The 6,066-nt window shown below is 33.9% G+C and overlaps 1 protein-coding gene across 4 annotated transcripts in view; it reads left to right on the top strand.

Moving 5' to 3' along the window:
• The window catches only part of PACRG (parkin coregulated), a 240,929-nt gene that overhangs the window by 193,850 nt on the left and 41,013 nt on the right, over nucleotides 1-6,066 (top strand). The gene's annotated exons all lie outside the window — the stretch shown is intronic.

Here is a 6,066-nt window from a genome sequence, read left to right as displayed (position 1 = left end):
ATGACTCTTGTGACTCAGACAATTTACATCAGGAGCAAAGCCCATCACAACATATTTCACACCAAATATAATTCTGGATATATTCCCCATAACATTTTTATTTTTGAATGAAGTATCAAATAGAATTAACAATTGCCTAATACAGTTACATGCAGAAAATCAGACCACAGCTTTTACTGAATGGTAATGTCAAAGCTCTACATTCCATATGGATGTCACCAAAAGGAATTGTGATTTCATCAACACAGCTGCTAGCTTTTCAATGACATATGGGAGTAACTTTTTTTTTATGAACGTTCTTTATGAATGTTCATTATGAATGTTTCCTCTGCCTTCTGCATTTTTCCTGACATCATGAATTTAAATATGATCACAATTTAAAAGGCAGTAGTAATTTCTGACAAACTCTTTGCGCTGGTGTTAGCAATCTAACATCTCCAGAATTATCATTGTCTCAAATGATACAACTTTAATTAATCTGTAATTGTAAGATAGATATTTTAGTCTAGAATCTATTTTGTCTTGTACAGCTGTATGTGAATTTAGATTTCTAGAGACACACACGAGTCAAAGCCTTTCTGAATTTTACTTCCATAAAATAGATTAGGGAAGAAAAATAATTACTATAAAATAATATTATTAAGGGTGTAGCAAGGATCTATTGACTGTTATTGCAAATAAAATAATAGTATACCAAATTGGTAAATATGATGACAAAAACATAATAACAGCATAATAACTTGCTATATGCTATGCTGTATTTAATGTCATCTTGGATTATGTAGGTGCTTCTAAAAAAAAAAGATAAAACTCTACAAAATTTGCACAAAGGCAAAGGCCTCTGTACAAAAGCACTCCTTGTGATGCTGTGAATCTCTGACTTATGCGAAACAAATCAAGTATTTCAAGTATTATTTTTAAAAATATGGAAAAATAGTTTATTTTTTTTATGTCATTGATAAATTTCATGTCAAGCCAATTGAATTATCATCTTTTGATAAGCATTTTTTTTCACCCTGTAAGAGGATGAAAAAGAGAGATGTTACCTTTTGAATGTGAAGTATTTTATTAGACAGTTGTACTTTTAGTTACATCTTTATGGTATGCATTTTATTTGTATGTGTTTTTTGCTTTGATCAATGAATGGTGTGCAAGGACATGCTTGTGTTATGCTGAGATCTACTCTAAACCTTCATAAATTATGAAAGCTCCATCCATTCAGTTATCTTCCAGAGCTGAAGGTGTGCCAGCAACATGATATCCCTAGCATTTTTATTTTTTTTTATTTGGTGTATTCATATTTCATTAACTAAAGCTATCTCAGAGGCCTTGTTGACTATTTTATGACCAAAGGGCAAAACCACCTCATGTTACCAGTCAGAGTGAAAACAGTGAGGGAATGCATTTCAAGAGCCACAGATGGGAAGGTGTCTCATACATATAAATGCTAAGATATGCAATGAACAACATAGATACAAAGATATAAATTCATATAAGGAATTAATACTGTATACACCATAGCAAGGCACATAAGTTTTAAAATTCACATTTAGCTGTGAAATGGAAAAGTCCAGTTCTAACTTTTGCGAGAGTATGGGGATGAAGGAAAGTAGTGCTGTATTAAACTTAAATATAAAACGTTAACTTAAAAAATTATTGTATATACTGTAAACACATACATAACCTTTATATTATGAAATATCACAATGGATGTCAAAAAAGTTTCAATTCAAACAAAATACACATTTAAAGAAGTGAAAATTTTACTTCAGAGTAGGGATCAAATATTAATAAAAATTCTGTTCAAATATTCAGTCCATATCAGGGAAGAGGTTCATTTCCTTCCTTTCTTGGGATGTTCCTTCTTAACTCCTAGCAACCTTAATACTTGCACTGCTTGCATCAGGCACTAAGACAATAAAAAGTCTGATTTTTCTTCCTTTGCTCCCTGACTCTGTTATGATGCAGAGAGAAACAGTAAATATCCATGTGAAATGGCTTTTTTTCTAATACATCTGTATGGGTTTTTTTACTGGGTCAGAACAAGTCTTCAGAAGGGTCCACTAACATGATATGATAACAAATATATTTTGAACATTTCTGCAAGCGTTGTGTAACACCCAAAATGAATTAACTTTGATCACTATAGCTGAGCAGCAGCCTTCACTGACTTGTTGAACAGCTGTGTTTTTTGCCCTTGCTGTCTGTAGTCACCTCCTATAGCACATTTTTTTGAATTGGCCATTCTGAATGACACTGCCCCAACTTCCCTTCACCAGTGTCAGAAGAGACTTGTAAGCTCACCTTTCTCTGCAGCAGTTTCTTCATCAGTTTCTTTGTGGAAGCATCTTTATTCCCAGTTGACATCTGTGAGAGTATTACTTGAGAAGGAGTCAAAGATGGCCTCTGGGGAACTGGAATTGAGGTTGAAGGTCTCACATAAAAAAGTCATTTACTTCTGGTTTAGTTTTGCTCTTAGGCATTATTCACAGCTTTGCTCTGTCTTCAAACAAAAGGAGCAGTGGCCTCACTAAAAGAAAAAAATCTGAAGCTATTGAATGTGCTTAGAGTTAGTAAATATTAACTTGGGCTTTCAGGAGTCAATCCACAGTATGTCTTTAAAGCAAGAGAGCCACTGCCTTTCATTGCTCTGGCCTTGTTTTTCCTATTCTATTTTAATTTCTTTCTTACCAGACAAGATATTTTTAATAACATTTTTTCATGGCATATGGGTTTGTATGTCACTGGAGTAAAATTGTTCTTCCTTAGTTGATTATAATCATGATAGTTTGTTTTCTTGTTGGTACTAACTAAAATAAAATATGAATGTTTACAACGAAATGCAGAAATGTATTTGCTTCAATGCTTCGTAGTTCTGGGCTAGACATCTGAAGCTTCAGTATGTATTTTAACATATCTGGTGCTGACTGCAAAAATGTTCCAGAACAGGTTTGATCTCACAGTCTTATTGTGTGCTTTTGATTGCGGGAATGTCAGTGTATTTGCTTTATCATTCTCATATTAGAGGATTTTTCTACCTAACTATTTTCATGTATTATTTTCATATTTTTTACTTATCAAGTAGCATTAAATTTAATTTATTTAAGCAAGGCTTATTTGGCAAGTAAGTAGGCTAGGGTATTTTCCTCATTGATGAAAGTGTTTTGATAAGAAGTGTAAATTTATATCTAAAGAAAAAGCACACAATACTGACTGATTTCAAAGGGAATTGTTTCCTCTCTTTCTAAAGTAGATTTGACCCAAATAATTTAAGCTGTCAAGATAGCCAAGAGTTAAAGTGAACATAGCTTACACACTGTGACATTTTTGTCATTGTTTTTCACTTTCAATTAAACAAAGGACTGCTAATATTTTCAAAGAACAAATTTAGCAATTTAGTAAGTAATGCTGATTCAGATTAAAATAGTCTTACCACTGTTATCTCAGTAGGAGTTTCTATCCTAATACAATATCAGCATACTGTGACCAGTCTTTTTCTTTACAAGATGCATAAACATATGTGCAGATATGAATGATACAATAGCTTGCAAATCTATAGATTAATTTTTGCTATTCATAGTCTCTACAGTCATTACCTGTATCACAGCTACTGGCCCTAAATTTCTACACTGTCTCCTAGCAAATAATTGGAAGTGTCTGAACTGCACATTGAGATGTCTTAGCCATGACCAAGCAAGCTGGAAGGGCAACACAGTCGGGACAAGCAGAGTTAGTAGCTTGAATCAAGATGAGTGTAGCTGAATCACTGGGTGATGATGTGGGGGTCTGTCAGTAGGGTTCCACTGCCCTGTGTGGGCATAATCAAATGATTTTATTTGCCACTTTAGGCATTAGTGATGGATTCCTCTAAAATGTTCCCATTACATAGTTACATATGTGGCTAACTTTATATTCAAGTATATTTCACTGAGGACAGTTACAATATTTGATACGCAAACTTAAATGTTCATGTGCTTGCAGGGTCAGGGTTTAAATGTCTGTGCAATTTAAGCAAAAAAAAAACAAAACAAAACAAAAACATTTTATCAAATTATCTCTGCCATATTGAAGGCTTCTGCTTTCTAATCTCTTATTTTGTACATTTGCATTTGAGTTTCTCAGGTGAAATTTTACTGTAAATAGGGAATGTCTTGTTTCTGGGAAAAGGGAAGGAAAAGAAAACAAAACCAAACAAGTCATATTCTTTCTCATATTTTCTTGAGGCTTTGTTTTCATATTTCGAAAAGTGGTCAGCCTAGGCTTTGTTTATCCAGAGTATCAGCTGGAGCATTGCAGGCATCTTTCTGTTGTGCTTGTCAGGAAAAGATATTTAAAAAAAATAAATCTAAAATAGATTTCAATAGCAAAGAGAGATTTTCACAAATATCCTTCCCTTTAACTCCTTCTTGTAAAGCAAAGAACTCTCACATTATAGCTTCTGCTACTATTTTCAAAAGTTTTAGCATTATAAGATAGCCTGGAATTACAGTATCTTTTGTCAGATCACCAGAAAATCTTTGAAATACATTAGCCTCAGTTTGAATTCCTTGTCACTGTCACTTGCAGTTTTAATATCACTGTAAAGTACTCCAATTTTTCTTTCTAAATGGCTCACAGAGTCAAACTTTTATTCTGTTTCTTCCTCCAGAATCCTGTAGGTTCATGTGGTTTTTAATGAACACAGCCAAGGACTCTGCTGTACACAGGAGTGATCAGGTCAGATCCAGAAGGATTTTATGGGCCAGTTTTGCACATTTTAGAAGCAAGCTTGTGGTTACGTGGTAGTTAATATCTAGCATAAATATGGGCTGCTTCCAAAAAGGGAAGTCCTTTACCACTGCCTGCCCTCTGTCCCAGACACCCGCTATTCATTCCAACCACATTCTCAGTGCCAGCTCATGGAGCCACGAGGGGAGTCAGATCAAAGCAATGGCTGGAATCATAACAGTTCTCTTGGTTTTAGGTTTCATGAACTGATGGGGAATATCAGGATTTGTTCCCCGTACTAATCCTGTACTAATAGGTTATATGTCTATAAATGCTCTTTATCATAAAGTGTCCAAGTTCTTTAGTTCAATACAGGAAGAAATTGAAGACATTTGACTTGGATAGCTATATTCACAAGAGGTACATTTGCCAGTACTTTCTATAGATTAGGAACTATTGTTGTTGAGGGAAATAGTCCTTTGCTTCCCCAGAGAAAAAAAATCAAATTCTGTAATTTGGAATGAAATTGTTTGAAAAGATAAGTAATCCTAGTAATACTCTCTTTTATCAGCAGTCATAAACATAATAGCTAATGAAAATGAGTTTTTAAAGACTGTTTTCCAAACATTTGTATACAAGCTTAAATTGAAGACATAGGTTCTGTTTACTTGAAAAAAAACCTCCATGTTCTCAGGATTGGGACCATCAGAGATAATATTTTTCTTTTGTTGTTCTTCTGGTAGAGTGAATAATTGCTTAACTACATTCCCTGACTTCTGACTTCAAAAAAAGGAAATGCTATTGTTCTGGAGAACAATTCAGTACATTTAAAGTGCTGCTTTCAAAGGTATGCTAAAATTTTGATGACATTAGTATCTGTTTTTATTAAGAATTCTTGTACTAATTAGCAAAGAAATGATGTTAGGTTAGATCTGACACACCTGCAGCAGTCATTATTAAAGAAGTATAAAACCCCCAATTTTTGACTCAATAAATAAATGAAAAAAAAATTGGAAGAAACTTTATTTGAGAATGAATTAGACACTAGTTAAATCAGATCAGCATGTTCCTTTTCAGTGTACCATAGCATGAACAAAACGAAAGTAATGAAAGCTGTGGACCTTTCCTAAGTGTCCTTGCCAGACAAGGGGCACAAGATATTTATATCATTACCAAATGGTTTTCTAACAGTTGCTGCTCATTATGGCAGGGAAATTGTTCTCTCCATTATTTTTAAACAGTATGTTACATGGAAAAGGAAGGTGATCTGAACTTAAAGGTTAGAGAGTGTGTTGCTCAGTCTTTTCTGCAATCTCTTCCTTGATGTGTTAGTAGCAAATCCAGGCAAACAAAATTGGA

The sequence above is a fragment of the Pezoporus occidentalis genome, unplaced genomic scaffold (genome assembly GCF_034315485.1).
Source record: "Pezoporus occidentalis ecotype Australia unplaced genomic scaffold, CSIRO_AGI_Poc_V1 ctg7, whole genome shotgun sequence".
Taxonomy (NCBI): domain Eukaryota; kingdom Metazoa; phylum Chordata; class Aves; order Psittaciformes; family Psittacidae; genus Pezoporus; species Pezoporus occidentalis.
This window is presented reverse-complemented; position numbering and strand designations above follow the sequence as displayed.